Here is a 22827-nt window from a genome sequence, read left to right as displayed (position 1 = left end):
ACTCACTGATGATAGAGGGAAAACCAGCATTCTAGTGAGTGGTGGGTTTTTGTTTTGTTTTTTTGCTTTTGCATACGAATACCTGTTTACCCTTCTCCTGGTCGGAATATCTGGAGCTCAAATCTCCATTTTGCGCCTTCATTGGAACCAAACATCCTTCCACCTAACACAGTAATACAGAGATGGGCACATGATCTAATCCAAGCCGGGCTATGACTGAGCATTCTGCTGATGGATATAGGAACTGTGGGGCTAGGGAAATGGCTCAGTGGTTAGAACACTTGTTGCTCTTGCAGAGGACCCAGGTTTGTTTCCTGACACTCACATAACCCATCTATAATTCCAGTTTCAGGAGACCCATTGCCCTCTTTTGGCCTCCTTAGGCACCAGACAGGTACACGGTACACAAACAATCTTGCAAACAAAATAATCATACATGTAAAAACAAGTACATCTTAAAATTTTTTTTCACAGATACAGGGATTAGGGGTTTCTCTCAATATGTTGTTTGTTAGTTAGATGGAGTTGCCTACCACTGTGATGAAGGTTCACGGAGTGGGTGGGAAGTATCCACTAAATCTACACTCACCCAGAACTTTAGAATGGGATGGGCTTTGAAAAGAAGATCTTTGCAGCTATGATTAGTCGCTGCTCTTCAGATGAAGTAACCTAGGCTAGAGGCAGGCCCTAAGTCTACATGTCCTTACGAGGAGAGAACACAGACGCAATGATGCAGAGACCACGTGGAGAGATGAGGTTGGCATTATGTTGTCATAGCCGAGAACCCAGGGCCACATAAAACTAAAAAAGACAAGAAAAGGCTCTCATGGGGCCTTCAAGGGCTCTCGAGCCTCCGCTCCCAGCTTCTCATCCTCCCATGCCTCTAATCTCAGTCCTCTGGAGGCAGAAGCAGGCTAATCTATGTGAGTTCACAGAGACCACTGTGGTCTAGCCGTCTACCCAGCAAATTCCAGGTCAGCCATGGCTATTCTGTGAGGTCCTGTTTCTAAATAAATAAAGGATCCTTGCCGGGCGGTGGTGGCGCATGCCTTTAATCCCAGCACTTGGGAGGCAGAGGCAGGTGGATCTCTTTGAGTTCGAGACCAGCCTGGTCTACAAGAGCTAGTTCCAGGACAGGCTCCAAAACCCAGAGAAACCCTGTCTCTAAAAACCAAAAAAATAAAAAATAAAGGATCCTTGAGTGTGACGTTTTAAACCACCCAATTTATGAACCTCTGTCACGGCAGACCAAGGACGGCAAATCACTGAGTTCGACTTTGGTGCCCATATGTGCCTGAGGACGTCCTGGGCTGGGCACGGCAGCACATGTCTGACATGTCAGTACTGAGCAGGGTAAGGCCAGGGGACTGCATGTGTGAGGCCACATGGCAAATTCCAGGTCAGGGAGAGTGACCCAGCCAGATCCTGTCCTCAATAAACAAGCAGATGGCTTTGTTTGAGCTTCAGAGTAAAGGGACAAGGAGAATGTAGAGACCAGTTCAGCGAGGCCAACATTAGCGCCTCATTCAACAGGCTCAGGGTAGAAACCGAGAGCGCTTGTCCAGGATTAGTCTTTAACTTTGTTCATAGCGACCTTCACCCTGCAGAATTTGCATACTTTACACAATCAAATATATCAAGGCTCTCACGGCTTATGGTTTTTACATTCGAAGACATTCTATTTCCTTGTTTTTAGATCGAGTACTCCACATTCTGGAGTGGGGACTCGTCTTTGGTGTCTATCTGCCCTCCTCCTGCTACCTCCGCTCACAGTCAGTGTCCCCTGCCCTTCACAGCACCAGACGTCAGCACGACACCCAGAGCTTTCTGTCCCAAGTCTTCTAAGAACTCTGCTGAGATAGGTAGTATTCTGCCCATTTTTCAGGTGAGGGAAACATGACCCAGAGAAGCTGTGTAAATTATCCTTGTGATGTGTCTCATGGCTCCTAAGTGCAAGAACAAGACGTGTTCGTGCTCCCTCTAGCCAGCTTTACCAGCTCCATCTTAGAAGACTCCATGTCTCTCAGCACTCACCTTGTGGCTAGAATAGTGTAGTCCTTGATTTGGCCTCATAGGATACATCTATTTGTATCTCACAGGGTGAATAACTGCAATAACTTTATTGTTCTGCTTTGTAGTTTCGCTATAAAATATAGCTTGATTAATAGCACGGGGCTGATTCTATTCTGGGATGGGTGTAGCCCAGGGTTCCTGGTCACATCTGTCTCCACATCCCACTCTCTCCAAGGTGTACGGTGTCCTCCTGCGGCCAGTTGGTTTCTTCCTCACCGCAGTAAAACAGAAGAGTTTGAACTCGGCCACCTCTAGACCCTTCTTCCATGGTAGAGCCGAGTCTCGCGTACTCGGTGTGGACGATGGTGAAGTAAGTCTTTTATATGAGAAGCAGCCCAAAGCACGTGGCTTCTGTACCAGAAACATGTCTTCTCACAATGCTGGAGTCTGGAACTCTAAGGTCACAGGTCAAAAGACTGCCTTCTTCCGAAGCCTCCCCTTGCCGTCGTAGGTGGCCATCTTCTTGTGTCTTCTCATGCGTAACCGAACCTAAGGGGTTCAGTTCCTGGTGAGGATCAAGCCAGCACAGGCATGACCAAGAAGAGATGAGACAGGCTTATTACATAAGCTCTTTGCAGGCAGGTACATCTCTGACCATGCTCAATTTTATAATACATTATTGAAGATGCTCAACTTAGGGTTTTAGTTCAAGGAAAAATGAAGGGCACAGCCCTGGGTATGCACAGAATAATGCCATGAAACACATAAGTAAATGGTTTAAATGGTGTGAGCTGGAGAGATGGTTTAGCCATAGCAGCATTCATTGCTCTTCTAGAGGACCTGAGTTTGGTTCCCAGAACCCACATCAGGTGGCTACAATGAAAACATCTGTAACTCCTGCTCCCAGGAATCCAACTCTTCAGGTACCTGCGCTCACACATACAAACCCATAAACACGCAAATATACATAATTAAAAATAATGAAAATAAGCCAGGCATAGTGGTGCACACCTTTCATCCCGGCACTTGGGAAAAAGGCACGTTGATCTCTGTGAGTTCAAGGCCAGCCTGGTCTACATAGTGAATCCCAGGCCAGTGTGTGTATTCCTTGAGCCTCTTTTTTTTTTTTTTTTTTGGTTTTTCGAGACAGGGTTTCTCTGTGATTTTGGAGCCTGTCCTGGAACTTGCTCTTGTAGACCAGGCTGGTCTCGAACTCACAGAGATCCGCCTGCCTCTGCCTCCCACGTGCTGGGATTAAAGGCGTGCGCCACCACCGCCCGGCGTCCTTGAGCCTCTTAAAATAAAAGACGTTTGTTTGTTTGTTGGTTGGTTGGTTGGTTGTTCCCAGACCTGACATTATTCTCCTCCAGGATCTATATCCACTCATGAACTCACTCAGAGTGCCAAAGGTCCACTGAATCTTTCATAACTTCCCAACATTTTTTTTAATATTTATTTATTTATTATGTATACAATATTCTGTCTGTGTGTATGCCTGCAGGCCAGAAGAGGGCACCAGACCCCATTACAGATGGGTGTGAGCCACCATGTGGCTGCTGGGAATTGAACTCAGGACCTTTGGAAGAGTAGTCAATGCTCTTAACCTCTGAGCCATCTCTCCAGCCCCACTTCCCAACATTTGTTGTTATGAAAATGTCCAAATACATTAAAGTGTTGAAGTTAGGTGTGGCTGTACGTGCCTGTAATCCCTGCACGAGGATTAGGGGTCCAAGACTGTCCTCAGCTACTGAGAGAGCTGGAGGTAGGACTTGGGACTCCTCAGCATCTGTAACAGTGTGAGCTGGTTCTATCCAGCCAACTTCTTTGGGGACATACATTTTACTGGTTCTCTTGTCTGCAGAACCCTAACAATACAGAAGCCATGGGGTTTACTTACAGGTCTTGGTTGAGAAATTAAGTCTCAGTCAGATTAAGCTTAACCACTTGAGGCAAAAATGCTTCACACTCAGTGATGTCAAAGAGACAATAATGTCTTGGAGTCCCTTTACAGATGATGCTAAGTTGGTCACCTCATCACAGATATTTATTTTATAAAGTCACTCCCCCCCCCGGATGGAATTTTCCACTCAGGGAAATTTCCGAAATTCAACTTGGATGGAATTTTGGCACCATGTAAATGTCCTTCCTCTCAGCTCCTTTTCCCCCAGCAGCTTTGGTACTCATTAACAATGCTTGCCTGAGTCATCTCTTTCACTGGGTCCCTCCCAGTCATTTAAACTTCTGAAAGTTCACCCCTCCATAAGACGACAGCATAGGGCAGCAAATACATACATCAAGACGAAGCCAGTCCTCATCCTCAGAAGACTTCCTGTGTCCTACAGAATCTTCTCATTTAATGCTCCATCAGTAAAGACAGGGCCTTGGGGTCCTGCGGCCAAGAAAGTAAATTTGGAGAGCATTTCTGTATCTACGGCTGTGACGCTGAAAGCAAAGAGCAGAACCATGTAGGATGCCAAGGGGAGATCAAGGTGGCAGAGCTCAACGGCATCAGGATCCATGGAAGGAAGTGCTAGGCAGAGCTGCTTCCTATAAAGGGGAGGCCCCAGCAGAGGCCGAGACCCTCCTGGCATTCTGAGTTAGTCCTCTAGGGGATCTCTCTGTTTTTCTCCCAGACACCTGCCAGAGTGGGGCAGAATGGGGGCTTCGTGCGCAGGTTTATTGGAAAGGTTAAGGAGAGGACAAATGAGATGGAAGATGCAGCTTCCTGGGGTCACCCCAAATTCCAGCCCAGCAGGCAAGAGAGGGAAGGGCTTCTAGAGGCCAAGGAGGGTCAACAATTCACACACCAAACTAGAAGTGGCATTCTGGAGGCAGAAGCAGGAGGATTGCTGTTAAGTTTAAGGCCAACGTCCTACACATAGGGTTCCAAACCAACTTGGGCTACAAAGCAAGAGGCTGTCTCAAAATAACAGAAGGCAGTTCTGTGGTGGACACCTGTAATCCCAGCAATCTGAGAGAAGGAGGCAAGATGACTTCTAGTTCAAGGCCAACCTAGGCCACAGAGTGAGACTCTGCTTAAAAAGAACAAAAACAAAAACAGAACGGACCAAAGGGAATGGGTAGAGCCAGGCATGGTAGCACAGGCCTATAATCCCAGCAATTGGCAGGTGGAGACAGGAGGATCAGAAGTTCAAGACCAGCCTTGGCTACAAGTAAGTTCAAGACCAGATGGGGATATACGAGACTTTATCTCAAGAAATAAAATGAAATAAAATAAAAATAAAGCGAGGGATGCATCTTGGTAGGCAGAGTGCTTGCCTGAGACTGTGGATTCCAATCCCAGCATGCCTCAGGAGGTGGAGGGTGAAGGATTAAAAATTCAAAGCCAGGCCAGGCGGTGGTGGCACACGCCTGCACGCCTTTAATCCCAGCACTTGGGTGGCAGAGGCAGGTGGATCTTTCTAAATTAGAGGCTAGCCTGGTCTACAAAAGCTAGTTCCAGGACAGGCAGTACCCACAGAACCACACACTGTATTCAGAGGGACCATGAGTCGTTCTAAAAAGAATCCCGTTAACACTTGGGACGCAGGAAAGCAGGCTTCTGTGTGCAGGTCCCCAAGTAGGGCTTCCCAGGTGGTTGGCAGTCGCCCGGCTCCCAGCACAGGGGCTGCTTTGCTGGAGCTTGGAGTCCTGCAGCGCAGCGGGCTGCCTTTTAGGCTCCACGTGACTCCTGCCCCTTCCAGGGCCCTCTTCCGGTGGCTGCCAGCAACTTCGGCAGCGCCTCCGCTTCCCCTTTTCCCTAGCATCTGGGCACCTGGAAGAGATTAGACTCTGGCAACCCTGCAGGGCTCGCTGTGCGTTTCCTCTTCAACAAGGTTTGGGGGGAAAAATCGGAATGAGATCAGTTCCAGCACTTTCCCCCAGAGATCCATGTGAAACCGACAAAGAAGTGTCCATTTATCTCTGCCTTTCCTGTTTTGAGCCTGACCTGTTCTTGGCGGACTCCCCGCTTCGGTTTCATCACACTGAAGGACCAGGACGGGCTTAACCCTCTCTCCTCTCCCTCCCAGACGTTCCCTGCCCTGCTCCTGAGGGTAGAGAGACGAGAACGGGGGCTCAGTCCTCTGGGACAAGTGAGGAAGGAGAGATGACCAAGCCACTTGTAGTCCCACCCTCTGCCCCTACAATCCGGGTCTCTGCATTCTCACCCCCCCTCCCCCTTTCCTAAGTGACATTTGGCAGAGGTGGTGCAGGGAGAAGCAGCCACCTGCTTCAAGCCTCCCGCGGTGTTTTCAGAGGCATGGGCTGTGGGTTACAAAGGGCTGTCAGATCAAGTTCAAACAAACACCTGGCCCAGCCTGACTAGCTCAGGAAATCAATAGGGGGACTGGCCATGAAATGAGAGGAGACTAACGACACTTCCTGGTTGCCCGGCAAAACCGGTGGGGGTAGTGACAAAGCTCATTTCAACTTCTGCATGGTTAACTCGTGATTATACCCTGACCACGCGTAGACGGAACAGTGCCTCTCCCTGGCCCCAATCCTCAATGTGGCTGTATTTGGAAACAGGTCCTAGAAGGTAAAAACCAAAAGCCTAAGAGACTGGAGAGATGGCTTAGCAGTTAAAATGCTTGCACCTCTTGCAGAGGACCTGAGTTCAGGTTTTCCAGAACCCACTCTGGGTAGCTCACCCGGGTCTGAAACTCCAGTTTCCCGGGATCTCACACCCTCTCCTGGCCTCCTACAGTACTTGACTCACATGTGTGCACACACACACACAGACACACACAGACACACACATTGGTGTTGGGTTTTGGCGTTGTTATGTTTGTTTTTGAGAGAGGACTTCTTTGTGTAGCTGGGATTAAAGGTGTGTGCCACCACGACCCAGCACAAATAAACACATTTTTAAAATTAGGGTCTGAAGAGATGGCTCAGTGGTGTTAAGAGTGTTTCCTGCTCTTGCAGAGAACCCGAGTTCAGTTCCCAGCACCTACATAGTGGGTCTCACAACCATAAGTAACTCCAGTTCCAGGGGATCTGATGACCTCTTCTGACCTCCCAGGGTGCCTGGCATGTAGGTAAACAATTATATATCAAAATAAATATATAAATAATAAATGAGGAAACCAAAGCTAAGTGAGGCCATGGGGTAGAGAGCCATGGACAAGTCAGCAGAGAGCTATCTGTTCCACTTCCCACCACTGACACCATATGAAGCCATGGCAAAGAGGTAGCTGAGTGCAAGCCAGAAGGAAAGGGGACAAAAGTAGCTGCCACAGTGACCTGGGCTTCCAAGGCTTCAGAGCCATGGAAGAGCCTAGGTGTGGTGGCACATGCCTGGAACCCAGCCCTTGGGTTGTTTTTTGGGTTTTGGTTTTTTGTTTTGATTTTGTTTTAAAGAACTGTGATAATTAAGTTTGTGTAGTTCAAGCCACTCAGGCTGCACAGTTTTGGAATCCCTTGCTGCCTAAGAGTCTACGTACCTGTTGTTTCTAAAACCCACTGGCAACTAAGGTTGCTCCAGTAATTCCATGACCCTCCAGTCACAAATACAGGTGTGCCTCCCCACAGGGACAGTTAAATTCTAATTTAAAGAAATGTCATGGGCAGGGAATGTAGATCTAGGTTCGATCCCAGTATTGCAAATGAAGAGCAGGGAGCAGTTAGGACAGCTATGTGTTGGCCAGGGCCAGACTACAAGGTGAGCGGCCCAGATGACACTCCATTGTCTGCATGACACGAAGCCCAGAGACCCGGTGCAACTGGGCAAGTGGACTCAGGCCGTTCCCTGGGAACCCCAGGATGGTCCTGGCCAGAGCCCATCCTCCTGGCCAGTATTTAATTAATTAATTAAAATTAATTAAAGCTTCAAGTTTGGCTCAAGATTGTGGCAGTGATCTTATTCTCTGATGGGATTAACAATGGCTACACCAACTCCCTTTACCAACATAAACGAATAAACAATAAACACCTGCAATATAAAATTTTTTTAAAGGAAACATTGGCAGGCAGTTGCGTATAGCGTCCACACCTCTAATTTCAGTGCCAAGGAGATTCAGGCAGAAGGATCAGTTCAAGGTCCCCAGTGGCTACGTGACTTAAGTCTATCCTAGACAACACGTGACTCTGTCTCAAAACAAAGAAACAAACCACCCCCACCCCCAAAACACCAAAGAATTGGGTACAATAAACCTACTGGGTGCCCACTCTGGTATTCACTTCCAGTCTATTTCTTTTTGACAGATCTCTAACTTGGTTGCTGTTGTTTGAATCTGGGTCTCATTTATCCCAAGCTGGCCTTTATTTGTTATGAAACCAGGGATAACTGAACTTCTAGTGATCCTCCTGCCTCTACCTCCTGAGTGCAGGGATAAGGCATTAGTCACCACACCAAGCCTATGTGGTGCTGGGGACAGAGCCCAGGGCTCTGTAGATGCTAGGCAAGTGCTCTGCCTTCTGAGTCATACCCCACACCCACTGACTGTTTTGTTTTGTTTGTTTTGAAGCAGGGTCTCGCTAGGTCGCCTTGGCTAGCTTAGAACTCACTAAGTAGACCAGGCTGGACTCAAACTCACAGAGATCCACCTGCTTCTCTCTTCCGAATGCTAGGACTGACACCCTGCACTGTAATGTTTCCATCTGTGGCAAAATTCACAGTGCGAGATTCACCTTAGCCAATTAAGAGCGCTCGTTAGCATTTAGTCCTTTCGCAAGGCTGTGTGCAAACACCCCACTATTCTCGGGACATTTTCATCACCCAGACCCCTGATTTTACTGAAGATGGCAATGCTGCCAGCTGTAAGATTCCATTTCTCAACTTCCCTTGCAGTTAGGTGTGGCTTGGTACATTGAGAACGCAAGCAGAAACCGAGGGACGAGCAGGAAATCACACTGAAGAAAGCAGGCACCCTCTCGTCCTCTCCTGTTCCTTTTTAGAGAGGTGATGGCGGCGCCTCTGGAAACTGTCGTGGACTAGGAAGGATGTTTCTGTGAGACTGAGGCCGGCAGAGCAGAGAGGTGGGAACCTAGGTCCCTGATGAAGCCAAATCTACATTGCTTCTGAGAAAGAAACTATCTGTTCAAGCCTTTCATATTTGGGGGCAGGGAGTCTAGTTTATGCACCTGGGCCCCACTCCAACTTCATCGGAAAGAGTGACCACGTCTAAATGTGGTTCCTCCAGGATTGCCTTAAGTATCAAATCCACTATTCATGTGGGGTTTACTGTGGCCTCAGTGTGTTCCCCCAGTTCAAGCACTGGAAACTTTAATCCCCAATGCTGCATTTGGGAGGAAAGCTGTAGTTGTTGTTGTCTTTTTTTAATACCCCACATTTTGCTAACACTGTTTCTGGTTTTAATTTTCACATTCTAATACTGTTCAGTCTGCATCTTGTTTTAGGTTAGGCTGTGGTAAACAGGCCAGGTCTAGCCAGAAGCCCAAGGCCCTTTAACTAAACAGCAAGATTCCAAGTGTCTGCCACAGATTATAAACTAAATTCCTGCATATATTTGGGTCTGTTCTGGCCTTTAAATCTATCCATCAAGGTATCCATCCACTCATAGCTAGGATCGCATTTTAAAAATTCATGTAGAGACTTGGAGGAATCGAGTTAGAATGGCCCTGTAAGCCTCTTTCCTCGAGACTAGCTCTCAGAGTCTTAGAAAGTGCTGTGCAAACCACCAAAGGAGAAAAGCAATCAATAGCCCTAACCAGCTGTAAAGTCTATGGACCACAATGACCAGCCCAGCAAGGTATCTCCAAGGGCACACTAGTGGCACTTATAGGTTGGCAGTAACCAACAGCTGCCGAATTGGACTTAAGGTCCACTCAATAGGAGGGAATTCATCCTGCGGCTGTTACCCTCACTCATAGCTAAAGAGGTCATGGACCCAAGAGGAAACCTACTTCTAAATTGGTACTCTTTCTAACTGCATTCTAAACACTTATCCGTACGCCCACCAATGAGTATAGCTCTCACTCTTTGTCACAGAAGGCTCTTTTGGCAGCAGTGGAGACCATTGCAGAGACCCCCAGCTATCCAAAGTGTAGAGAACAACAGACTGCGGGGAACCCAACACTGTATTTTCAACACAATCCTTACACTTATGGCTCAAGGAACATGACCAATGAGGGCTGCACATAAAGACCGTCCCAAAAATCAAAAAGGAGGAGGAAAGAGAGAAGGAAGTTTTGTTGAATAGAGGCGTACTCCATGCCTGGCTTATACATAAATTTAGCGAAAAACAGGTCTTCCCTGAATTTACTGCCAGGACCTATTCCCTGGGGCAGCCAGCAATAACTATGTTCCTATTTTCTCAATACTATGCTTCTTTTAGCCAGTTAAGATTTATCATGTTTGTTTATTTTTTATTTATTCACGCATGGTTGTTTAAAACAGTCTGGCTATGAAGCCCAAGCTGACCCAGAACTCACTGTGTAAACCAGGCTGACCTTCATCTTGCAACGATCCTCCTGCCTCTGATTCTTGAGTGTTAGGATTACAGGTGCATACTACTATGGCTGGCTTTATTATTTTGAATATTATTCATCGACATGGATGGGTGTCCATGTATACCCAGCTGAATGGAAATAAGCTAATTAGTTTAGATTGAACCCCTTACAGAAGGCCAGACCAAAACGGAGTCTCCATGCCGAAGCCACACGTAGCTGAGGGAGGTTGTTCATGTGCCTTCCCGGCAGTCAGGAGAGTGGGACAGGAGTTCAAGCCCCAAATAAGCCAGTCTCAGCTTGGGACAGGGAATCCCTTGGTCTCAGAGGGATAGGGAATCCCTCTGCTTTAATCTTTACACAAAAGCAGCAGTCTGTTGTTGCACTCTGCCTGCAAACCCAGTTTCTTCAGTTTGGCTCCTTGGGGAACGAGGCGGTGCCTCACTCGAAAGTCGTGGACAAGGGCCAAGTAAGATCTTTAAATTTGCTGTAATTTTATCCTTTGATACCCATCAGCCCCACCCCCAGCATCATCCCAGTGAAGTTTTCTCACACTCTTCAGAGGAAAACTAGTATTATGCAAGGCTGGACCAACTGGAGGAGTCGCTAGGTTCTTTTTCTTTCAATTTTTAGATCAGGGCTCATTATGCAGCCTAGGCCGATCTTGAACTCATGGTTGAGCTCACATAGTCCTATGCTCGTGTGAACTTCCAGTGTTCCAGAAGCCAACAATGGCCTTTTTCTTTCCTTTTTATGTGTATGGGTGTTTGGGCTGCATGTATGTCTGTGCACCATGTGCGTGATGTTGGGAGCTGGAGGCAGAACAGAGCATCCGATCCCCTGGAACCCGAGCTACAGATGGCTGTGAGCTGCCATGTGGGAATCGAACCCAGGAACTCTGGAAGAACAGCCAGCAACTCTATACCTCTGAGCCATCCCACTGACGGTCTTGTTTTGAAATTCTTGTTTTCTATACCTATCGTTAGCAATTTCTAAAAGCTTTAATATTTCTCCTGAAGGTCTTTAGGTGATGTTCCACATCTTCCTTTGGGACCCCTCTTCAGGAGGCCTCCTTTCTCCAGGCTCAGGGGCACAGTTTTTGCCGATCTCAGGATTGTAGTCCAGGGCTTCTCTGGTCTCCTGTGTCAGAGACCCTACACTCTGTTGTGAGGATTCCAAATCTCTTCTTTTTCTTCTCTTTTATTTGCTCCCTCCCTTTGGTGTCCTAATAAAAGTTGCTTGGGGGTGAACTTGGAATATTTTATTCATTAGTGAAAATTTCTGAGTTATTTATAGCACGCCTTTTGAGTTACCTGAGTCTGATTCCATGGGGTCCAGCTCTGTGGCTTTCATTACCTTTAAACTCCATACCAATTCTAAGTTGTAGATAGTGATAATAATGCAAAATAGTGATTCTTAGAGGGGCTCATGTAGCCCAGACTGACCTTGAACTCACTATATAGCTGAGGACGATTTTGGACTCACAGTTCTCCTGCCTTCACACCTCAAATGCTAGGATTCCAGGCCTGTGCCACCAGGCCTTACTCAATCATTCTTATAGACATGTAAACTACCGACCCATAGTCGTCTCTGCATCTCCCTTCAAGAAAAAAATTACCTTCACATTTATTTGCAAATTCACTTTCAAATTCCTTTATTCACACAAATCTGTGCCTCTCTGATATCTCCTTTAAACTATAGCATCTTACATATGAACTTTGCTCTTTTTATATTATGTATATAATTATTATAAGTAATAATTTTACCATTTTTAAGGATTATCTATTTTTAAACTATTTTAATTATCATTACATCTTTGTTTTGTGCACACATGTAAATGTATATGTGTGGGGTTGTGCAGGCTAGAGAGGTCAGAGAACGGGCTTGCTCCCTCCACCAGGTTTGGATAGAACTCAGGTCCCAGGTTTGGCAGCTAGGGACGTAACCTGTTGAGCCATCTCCAAGCCTAAAAATTATCTATTCACAGATATATTTGGTTTATTTTAGACTTATTTTACTTTACTGTATGAATATCTGGCTTGCATGCATCTATATGTACCATGTTCGTGTCTGTGGGATCCCTTGAAACTGGAGTTACAGATGCTTGTGAGCCACCATGTTGGTGCTGGGAATCAAACCGAGGCCCTCTGCAAGAGCAACAGGTGTTCTTCCCCACTGAGTCCTCTCGCCGGTCCAGTAGAAGGACATTTTTCAAGTCACTATATTTTGAAAAGAGAAAAATCTTTGCTTTATCACTGCACTGATTGACAGCTAGACTGGGTATTAAATTCTAAGTTAAAAGTCCAGTCTGACTGTTTCTTTGTATACTTCTGCTTCTCCTTTGTCCCTGTGACCTAGGAATGTTAGAATAAGGCGAAGGTCTTTTTATTCAGTTTAGCAAGCACACTAGAGGACTTTTAGAGATGCCTGTTTTCAGGTCCAGAAATATTTCTGTATTATATCTTTCATCATTTTCTTCATTTTCTATTTATTTATTTAAAGATTTATGTATTTATTATGTATACAGTGTTCTGTCTGCCTGTTAGCCTGCAGGCCAGAAGAGGGCATCAGATCTCATTATAGATGGTTGTGGGTGCTGGGAATTGAACTCAGGACCTCTGGAAGAACAGTCAATGTCCTTAACCTCTGAGCCATCTCTCCAGTTCCTTATTCAATTATTTTTGAGGCAGGATCTCATTATACTGGCCCTGAACTCAATAGTAGACCAGGCTGACCTTCAATTTACAGAGATCCAGCTGCCTTCTTTTTTTGTTTTGTTTTGTTTTGTTTTAAGACAGGGTTTTTCTGTAGCTTTGGTACCTGTCCTGGAACTAACTCCTTTAGATCAGGCTGGCCTCGAATTCACAGAGATTCATCTGCCTCTGCCTCCCGAGTGCTGGGATTAAAGATGTGTGCCACCACCTCTGGCTTGATCTTGAACTTCTGACCCTCCTGCCTCCACCTCCTGAGAGCTGAGATTACCAGCCATGCCCAGTTTAGGTTTTCAGCATTAGAGATTAAACCAGGGACCTGAGCTGAACCCTCAGCCCTGACCATTACTAAATCTCAACCCATGGTTTCTTGCAGGGTTAAATAGTAAAGGTCTTTCACTTTGGGAGGCAGTGGCAAGACACTGTCTTGGATATGTAGTCCCGGCTTTTCTCACACTTGTGATTAGCCTGTTTCGGCTTCCTCATTGCTGGTCTACAAGGTCACACCCAGCTAGTTCAGGAAAAAAAAAAAAAAAGATTGAATATTTTCTGAGCGCTGTAGGTGCAGTAAATGATTTAATCTTGTAGCAGTGCCATGAGATAAGTGCTATTATTATCTTCCTTTCACGGACAGGGCATTGGTCCGAAGCCTAAGTAGCTGAGCTGACTCTGGCTACTCCAGCCAGATGCTCAAGCTGGCTCAGCCCGCCTGCCAGTTCTGATGCGGTCACAGGAGACAGCAGGGATCTATACTGTTGAGGATTCTGTGGTGTCATCTAGACTGGGGCTGGGGGTAGGCACAGGGAAGGTAAAGTGCCTTGATTAATTAATTGATTGACACCAGGCCAGGAATGGGCGTTACAGACTAATATTACAAAAGAAACAACAACAAGAAAAACCCAACCAACTCTGCTTAATCCTTGGAGAGAGAAAAAAAAAACTATCTTTCGGATTATACACAGCTGTGGCGCTTTGGAAATGAGGGCATCTTACATGCGAAGCATTTAAAGGCTGCTTTGTTTCCTGGCTGCAGCAGAAGAGTTCCTTAACTGTCTGTTTATCATTTCTCGAGAGAGGCCCTGGTGCGCATAGGCATCTGAGCGCTCCTCCAAGCCTCCCTCTTCTGTGCGGAGAGCAGAAAGCCGGGAAAACGCTAGAATGCTCACAGTGCATCACGACACCAGCGGGCCATATAAAAAGGTCCCGTGATGTTATTTTTCCGAACCCGGGTTTCCTCAGCAGTTAGCGCTGAAGCCATTCCAAACACCCTCCCGGGGATCGTCAGCCCTGGTCACAGGACCTGGCGCTCTACTGACCTTTCTGCCGCCTTCCAGTTTACAGCTTGGCTGCAGCTGCGGGCGGCCCACCTTTTAAAGGAGTTATATCCTTTTCCCAGGCTCTCCATTAAAAAGAACTTAATACAGCTTGAGGAGAGAGAGAGAGAGAGAGAGAGAGAGAGAGAGAGAGAGAGAGAGAGAGAGAGAGAGAGAGAGAGAGAGAAACTTTGCATCTCTACCCACTTCCCAAAGTGCATTTCACTGTCTCCTTTTTTTTTTTTTAAGATGTCCTTATTTTTATTCTTGTTCTTTTTTTAAAAAAATTATTTATTATGTATATAGTATTCTGGGATGTATGCCCACGAACCAAAACAGGGCACCAAATCTCATTATAGATGGTTGTAAGCTACCATGTGGTTGCTGGGAATTGAACTCTGGACCTCTGGAAGAGCAGTCAGTGATCTTAACCTCTGAGCCATCTCTGCAGCCCTTTATTCTTGTTCTATGTGTGTGTTTTGTCTGCATGTATGTCTATGCACTTCATGTGACAGTTCTTGCAGAACCAGAAGTAGGCACTGGATCCCCTGGAACCAGAGTTACAGGTGGTTGGAAGCCACTGTAACTGAGTGCTGGGGTAGAACCCAGGTCCTCTAGAATGGCGGCCAGAGCTCTGGATCACTAAGCCGCCTACCAGCATTTCTTTCTTATAAGCAGAACCAATGTCAAGCTGTTTAGGGTGACTCTATAGTATGTTTAATAGTTACTTCATTTGTTTTTTGAGGTTTTAGGGATTGAATCTAGGGTCTCTCCAGCATGCTAGGCAAGTACTCTACCACAGAGCTATTCCAACTCTGGTGTGCGTGTATGTGTGTGTGTGTGGATTTGAATGTTATCGTGTGTGTAGGTGCAAGGGTGGATGCACGTGTTCATGTCTTTCGAGCATGAGGTCACCTTGGATGCTGCTCCTCAGGAAGTTTAGGTTTGTTACCACCTTGTTTTTTCAGACAGGGTCTGTCCTTGGGACCAGCTCACTGATCTGGCTAAGCTTGCTGACCAGGGAGTCCCAGGATCCTCCTGTCTTACCTCCCCCATGAGGGCAGGTCTTGAACTCTTGGTCCTCCTGCCGCAGTCTACTGAGTGCTGAAATTACAGGTCCGAGCCACCAGACCTGGGTTACTTCTGTTTCTGGACACAGTGTCTCATGTCGTCCCGAATGACCTGAACTGCTGATCCTCCTGCCTGTCCCTCCAAGTGCTGGGATTGTACAGGTGTGTGCTACCATTCCCAGCTTACTTTTATTTCCCAGTTCAGGTAAAATCTATAGTTGAGAAGTTTGGGAAATAACTGTTACTACCTCTAACTACAAAGCAGGGAACTAAGCAGAGTAAAATAATAAATAATAAATAAATAAATATACAGGGGCTGCAGGGATGGCTCAGTGATTAAGAACACTTGCTCTTCCAGAGGATACATACAGCTTGCACCCCGAGCACTCGTGTGGTGGCTCACCACTGTCCATAACTCCAGTTCCGGGGTGCACACAACATACAGACAAACATGAGCATAAAGTACATATAGAATGAAATAAATCTAAACCTAAATAAACAATCTGGAAATTCTGCATTGCCCTGACATTTCTGACTGAGAGGAGGCAGCAGTCCCGGGGTCAGTGCACCAACAGGGCTTGGAAGGAGGCAGGGGGTGGGGGTGGGAAGATGAAGCCCCATGTGACATCATGATGGGTGGAACTTGTTTTGTCCCTGCTGCTGACTTTGTGGTTCACCACTTCCTTGAGAGACCTGCTCTGGGCAACCTTTCTTCCCGGAAGCTCCAAGTCATCACGACTGTTTGGGTCTGAACATGACAGGTGCTGGGGAAGTTCATCTGCTGGATGCTTCTTCACAGCTGGTGGCTCTATTTGGGGAGGCAGTGGCCACTTTCATAGGTAGGGCCTAGCTGTGAGAGGGGAAGGTCCCTGGAAGGGTGCATTTGACCAGGTCCCTGGTTCTTTCTCAGCTTCTTATCTGCTATGATGTTCTCCCTCACCATTGGGTCCAGGACTGTGGTCTGACATCACGAACCAGAATAAATCCTCCCTCAAGCTGTCTCATCAATGAAAAGTCTAATTAGTGGTGAAGGATTTTTTTTTTAAAAAAAAAGGATAACTAAAACACATTACCACAGAATTCCCCATCAAACCACACAAGGTCACCTTCAGGCTTCTCAGACACAGAGGCCAGTGCTTTCCATGTCTCCATGACACAGACCAGTAGGGCTCCTGTCTCCACCACGCGGGCCAGTAGGGCTCTTAGAACTCAACCTATGGATGGCTTCACGTGAACTCCCTATCCAGAACCTTCCCTGTGGGCCTGGGGAGGAAGCATGTCTCATTGTCCGTGGCCACTGCACAGGATGATGTCTGGTCCACAGTAACTTAAAAACACCTGCTTTGAAGAAGAGCCCAAGAGCTTCACTCTTTGAAGTTGCATTGGTGACTTTCCTCACTGCCCGACAACAGCAAGGAAGGGTTTATTGTGACTCACAGCTGGAAGGTGCAACCCATCATAGTGGGGAAGGCATGGCAGCAGGAGTCTGAAACAGCTGAGCATATCACATCTGCAGTGGGGGACGCAAATAGAGACATGCAACTAGCTTCCTCACTTCTTCCCTCTAGGACCCCACCCCATAGCATGGCTGGGTTAATGAACCCCACCTGGAAATATCCTCGCAGAAATGACCCGAGGTTTATCTCTTAGGTGACTCTAAATCCTGCCAACAACCAAAATTTACCATCACAGCTGTGTCCTCGGAAAGTGCTTACACATGACCCACATTCCTACATGTTGACATCTGTAGAGGTCAGTGCTCAGGCAGATGGAACACATGGTTGTTGTGAAAAAAAATACCCGGTTCCAGATCCCAACCCTGGGAGAGGTGTGGGAGGGCCTACTGAGTCCGACGGAACCAATGTTAAAAGTGCTGCAGATCCCTCAGTGGCAGCACCGGGCAGTAGGCCATGAGACCATGCCCATAGGTCCCTGCCATAGGTCACTGAGCGGCAGCAGGCAGCGGGCAGTGGGTCCCGAGACCAAGGCAGGCCACAAAGGCAGCTGGGTCCCAGGCAGGAAGCCATGGGGCCAGTGAAGTCCATGATGGATAGGCATGCCATGCAGAGTGAAGCTGGATATTTATTTAGTGAGTTATGGAAGGGAAGGGGGAAAGGAGGAAGAGCAGAGAAAGAGAGAGAGAACAGAGAGGGGGAAGGGGAGAAGTGGGGTGAAGGGAGAGGCAGAAGCTGCCTCTTCAAGAGAGAAAGAGAGAGAGAGAAGGAGAGAGAGAGAAGGAGAGAGAGAGAGAAAGAAAAGGAAAGACTCTGAAGATCAGCTTGCCTCACCGGATGGGGAAGGAGTGAGCATGGCTTGCCTCTTAAAGGGACAGGACAGACCATTACATTCCCATCACTTTTTTATGATAAAAAAGGAGGTTAGGCCCAACAGGTTAAAGGAATTGGGGCAGCAGATTCTCAAGATTGCTTCCTGTTTATTTGTGAGTGTCGTCTTAGGGGGAAACCTGACAAAGCTGGGTGCTGGTCACATCCTGGTGTAGCTGGTCTCTTTGTTTGATGTGGGATTTTCCTCTGAATGCTTGAATACCATTAATGAATAAAAAACTGCCTCGGCCTATTGATAGGGCAGAACTTAGGTAGGCAACTGAATGCTGGGAGAAAGAGCAGAGTCAAGAGATACCATGGATCTGCCGCCAGAGATAGACGTGCTGGAACTTTGCTGGTAGGCCACGACCTCGTGGTGATACACAGACTAATAGAAATGGGTTAAATTAAGATGTAAGAGTTAGCCAATAAGAAGTTAGAGCTAATGGGCCAAGCAGTGATTTAATTAATACAATTTCTGTGTGGCTATTTCGGTTCTGGGTGGCCTGGACAAACAAGTGGGCCCTCCTTACAACATTTGTTCCTGTCTGGTGTTTATGGTATGGAAATGTCTACTCTTCCCCCTTCTCCCCTTCCTTTACATAACCCACTATATAAATATTTAACTTCACTCTGTATGATGTGCTTAGCCATCTTGGTGTCTCACCTGCCACACAGAGGCTTCCTGCCTGGGACCCAGCTGCCTTCGTGGCCTGCCTTGGTCTCTGACCTGCTGCCCATTGCCTGCCTCTACTTGGAGACCTGAGGCATGGTCTCATGGCTCGCTGCCCACTGCCACCACTCAGGGACTTGCAGTGTTTGTGCTGCTGCGCCCCTTGGGGAACCTGCAGCATTTTACTTAAACCATCACAACATCCTCCCTGCTGTGACCTTGATCCCATGGCCAAATGTACACAACCTGAATTTAGCCTCAAAGAGCAAGCTTTGTTATTGTCAAATGATCTATGTGTATAAAACATACATTTACCATTTTTAAAAATATTAAAGTCAACTCCCATGTACTGGAACATAAGACAATGAACTCATACATTAGTAAAACCTGAGGTGGCCATATTAGATCGGCAGGACCACCACGCCCAGCTAGCACCAACTGGGTGGATTAGAACAACATAAGTTTACTTTCTCAGTTCCGCAAGCCTGAAGTCAAGGTATCTGCAAGGCTGGCTTCTGTGGGGTATGAGGGAGAAACTGTCCATCTGTCGATGAGCTCTGGAGGACTGGCTCGTTGTCAGTGGCTTTGGCTTCACGAAGCATCCCTCAGTCTTGGCCTCTGCTGTCATAGCCACATGGTATTTTCCCCTGTGTATCCACATCCTTCCAGGTCCCTTTTGTGGGATAGAGTCTTATGTAGCCCATGCAGGTCGAAAATTTGTGTATCTGAGAGTAACTTTGCATTCTTGATCCTCCTGCCCCTCTCTCCCAGGTGTTGTGCTGGGGAACTCCTTCAGCCAATGGCCTTTGAGATGCTGAACTGGAGTTGAGCGTGGCCTGATGCTTGCTCACAAGTCCACTCTCTCTCTCTCCTGGCTGCTAAATTTGGTTTTTGTTCCCCTTTCGTGTAGAGGACTGTGATCTCTGAGTCCCCCCTAAATAAAGAGCCCTTTACCACACTCAGTTCTGAGCTAGTGTGGAACTACTTCATTTGTGTGCTCCTACAGTGTTGGGGTGACATGTGCCACCCAGCCTACTACCTCCTCCTTTTTTGCTTTTGCAACAGGATCCGGCTTCATGGCTGAGGTCAGGCTTAAAACACCAATCTCCTGTCTCCAATGACTGGGTGCTAGGATCACAGGTAGGCACCACTATGCCCGGTTTGTGTTTCTTTTCCAGTTTCACCAGTCATGACTGCCACTCAGGGACTGTGAAGGGGGTGAAAGGGGTGGTCCTCCTTGACCCTCCTGCGCCACCCCCTCAGTCACCACAACCACTGGCCCTCCCCTCTGAAGCCCCTGTGTGCTCTTGACTCTGCTTCAACTTTGCGAAGTCAGCTTCATTCTATCTGGCATCTTCCCTTTGATTAAATTTTCTCATAGTGGCCTGCTAAGCTCAGTATGATTACAACTTCTAGCCCAGCTAACTCTTAGGAACCCTTGACATGTCCATGTGTTCAGAGTGCACCGAAAAGGGAAAGCTGGGACAGCAGCTCTCTTGTAACCTGTGGGACTCGGAACCTGGGTCCTGTGTTACTGTGGATTATAGGGATGAGTCCTTTTCTGCCTCCTCTGACTCAAATAACCGGATTCCACAATAGCAGAGACTGTGACAGACAGGCGAGGAGTAAGGCTGTCAATCCAGCACACTCTGCTTCCTGGGGCCTCGAAACGGAGGAAGCATCTTCTCTGGTGGTAGCAGTGGCGACATTTGGGCATCTATATTTTGAGTTCTTCAATCTTTTCCCCCCACCGTTGCAATTTTTAAGAAGCCACGTTGGAAATACACTTAGACATGGTTCTGCTTAGCTTGAATGCAGTGACAAGGGAATCTAGGCAGGTGATGATCCAGGCAGCTCCCACGGTTGATGCTTGGAAAGTTCAGTTTTTTCACACTGTAAAAGCTATTTTGTTTTCTAAAATTGCATCTGGGGCGCTCACTTAGGATCCAGTTTCTTCATATATTGGAACACCCCCCCTCCAACAAAATTGCTTTGCTATAAGCTCCTCCCTCTACAACCCTACCCATCAGAACAAAGGAGAGAGACAGAGAAACAAGAGGCCATTATCTAACTTCTGCTAGGTCGCTTAACAAACATGATGTCCCCATCTGAACCCCTGGGATCTGTGACTATGTTACTTTGCCCAGTTGGAAGAGGGGCTGAAGCAACAGATGGGCCGATGGAGTTAACTCTGGGTTAGCCAAAACTTCACTGGCAGGAATCTACAAGGGTATGAAAACACCGGGAGAGCTGTATGCTATAAACATGGAGTGATGAGTGCACGGAACAGAAGATTGGAAAGGGACGTTGTTCCTCATCCCAGCCTTGCTTATAGATGCCCCAGTGGGACTTGGAGGAAAAGGGACGAGTCTTAAGCAGGTTCATGAACAGTTTTTAAGCCCCAGCCTGGGCTTATAAGAATCCTGTGAGTCGTTAGTCAAGGGCCCCTCTGGGTAGAGCCTCCATCATAGGCCTGATTCTGTCTTCTTCTAGAACCATGTGCTGAGTCTCTCCCCCAGCCCCCACTCACTCTTCTGAGTTTGTTCCTCCTCCCCAGGATGAGGGGGTTTCTCTGGTGGTCCCTGGGTTTTAAGAGGGGTCACGGCACAGATGTAGGCACAGGCTAGAGAAAGGTTGTAGGTGACGCTCCAAGGTCATATCTCAAACGTCAAGGTGTCACCAACTGAGGATCCCCTGGAGATTTTTTTTTTTTTTTTTTTTTTTTTTTTTTTTTTGGTTTTTCGAGACAGGGTTTCTCTGTGGTTTTGGAGCCTGTCCTGGAACTAGCTCTTGTAGACCAGGCTGGTCTCGAACCCACAGAGATCCGCCTGCCTCTGCCTCCCGAGTGCTGGGATTAAAGGCGTGCGCCACCACCGCCCGGCTTCCCCTGGAGATTTTTGACTATTAAAATGCAGATCGTGGGTGCGCATTGGCGCTTCCCGCTGTGGGGAGGGCCCGCGAGGACCTTCCGGTTGCTTCCTCATGTAATCCTGCATCTCTCCACTGCCTGGAGCGGCCATCTCCGCGAGCATGCATGCTGTATACAATCCATAATACATATGATGACATTGAAAATAAAGTGGTTGCAGATCTAGGATGTGGTTCTGGAGTACTTAGCATCGGGGCTGCGATGTTAGGAGCAGGGTTGTGTTGGGTTTAACATAGACGAAGACGCACTGGAAATATTTACTCAGAATGTGGAAGAGTTTGAGTTAACAAATGTGGGTATGATTCAGTGTGGTGTGTGCTCATTATGTAACAGAATGTCCAAATTATTTGATACCGTAATTATGAATCCTCCCTTTGGAACCAAAAATAATAAAGCTACAGATATGGCTTTTCTGAAGACTGCTTTGGGAATGGCAAGAGCAGCAGCAAATTCTTTACACAAATCCTCAACTAGAGAACACGTTCAAAAGAAAGCTGCGGAATGGAAAGTCAAGATAGACATTATTGCAGAGCTTCGATATGAACTGCCAGCATTATCCAACTCTCATAAAAAGAAATCAGTGGACATTGAAGTGGACCTAATTCGCTTTTCTTTCTTTTTTTTTTTTTCTTTTTTTGTTTGTTTTTTGATTTTTCAAGATAGGGTCTCTCTGTAGTTTTGGAGCCTGTCCTGGAACTAGCTCTTGTAGACCAGGCTGGCCTCGAAGTCACAGAGATCTGCCTCCCTCTGCCTCCCAAGTGCTGGGATTAAAGGCGTGCACCACCACCACCCGGCTCACTTTTCTTTTTAAAAGCTTCTGAAGACAAAAAGCAGTTTAAAATCTAACTAAGATGAATAAAAACAATGCTTACTAAAAAACAAAAAACCATAAACGCAGCTTGTGGTCCAGCTGACCTAGTGCTGAGATTTCTTTCTTTTTCATCTGAGACAGAGTCTCAGGTAGCCCAGGCTGGTCTGAGCTCTCCATGTAGCCCATGCAGGCCTTGAATTTCTGGTCTTCCTGCTTCTATCTCCCAAGTACTGGGATTCTAGGCTGCCACAGTCCCGGGGGCTCTGCATTTCTAACAAGCTCCCAGAGCAGCAGCAGTAGCTGCTGCTGCTGCAGGCAGAGTCAGCTGGGCACAGAACTCTGTTTCACTGTACTTAAGGACGGGGGTTCATGCCTTAGAGCACTGCTTCAGGCCACGCATGGCTGTGTATTCATTCTCGTGAGACAGGGGCTGGCAGCTTTTGGGGTTCAAGGCTGGCCTGGTTACAGAGGAAGTTCTGGAGCAGTCAGGCCACATAAAGAAACCTTGTCTCAAAAGCGGGGCGGGGGAGGGGTTCTCTTCCAGAGAACCTAGGTTCAATTCCCCACTCAC

General features: G+C 47.1%; 1 pseudogene; it reads left to right on the top strand.

The window, feature by feature from the left end:
• The first annotated feature begins 607 nt into the window (after nt 1-607).
• On the top strand, nt 608-22055 carry LOC130890112 (rRNA N6-adenosine-methyltransferase METTL5-like; annotated as a pseudogene).
• Nucleotides 22056-22827: the final 772 nt, after the last annotated feature.

This window comes from Chionomys nivalis, chromosome 1 (assembly GCF_950005125.1).
Source record: "Chionomys nivalis chromosome 1, mChiNiv1.1, whole genome shotgun sequence".
NCBI classification, from domain to species: Eukaryota; Metazoa; Chordata; class Mammalia; order Rodentia; family Cricetidae; genus Chionomys; species Chionomys nivalis.
The sequence above is the reverse complement of the archived record's forward strand: the minus strand, read 5'-3'. Positions and strand labels throughout refer to the sequence as shown.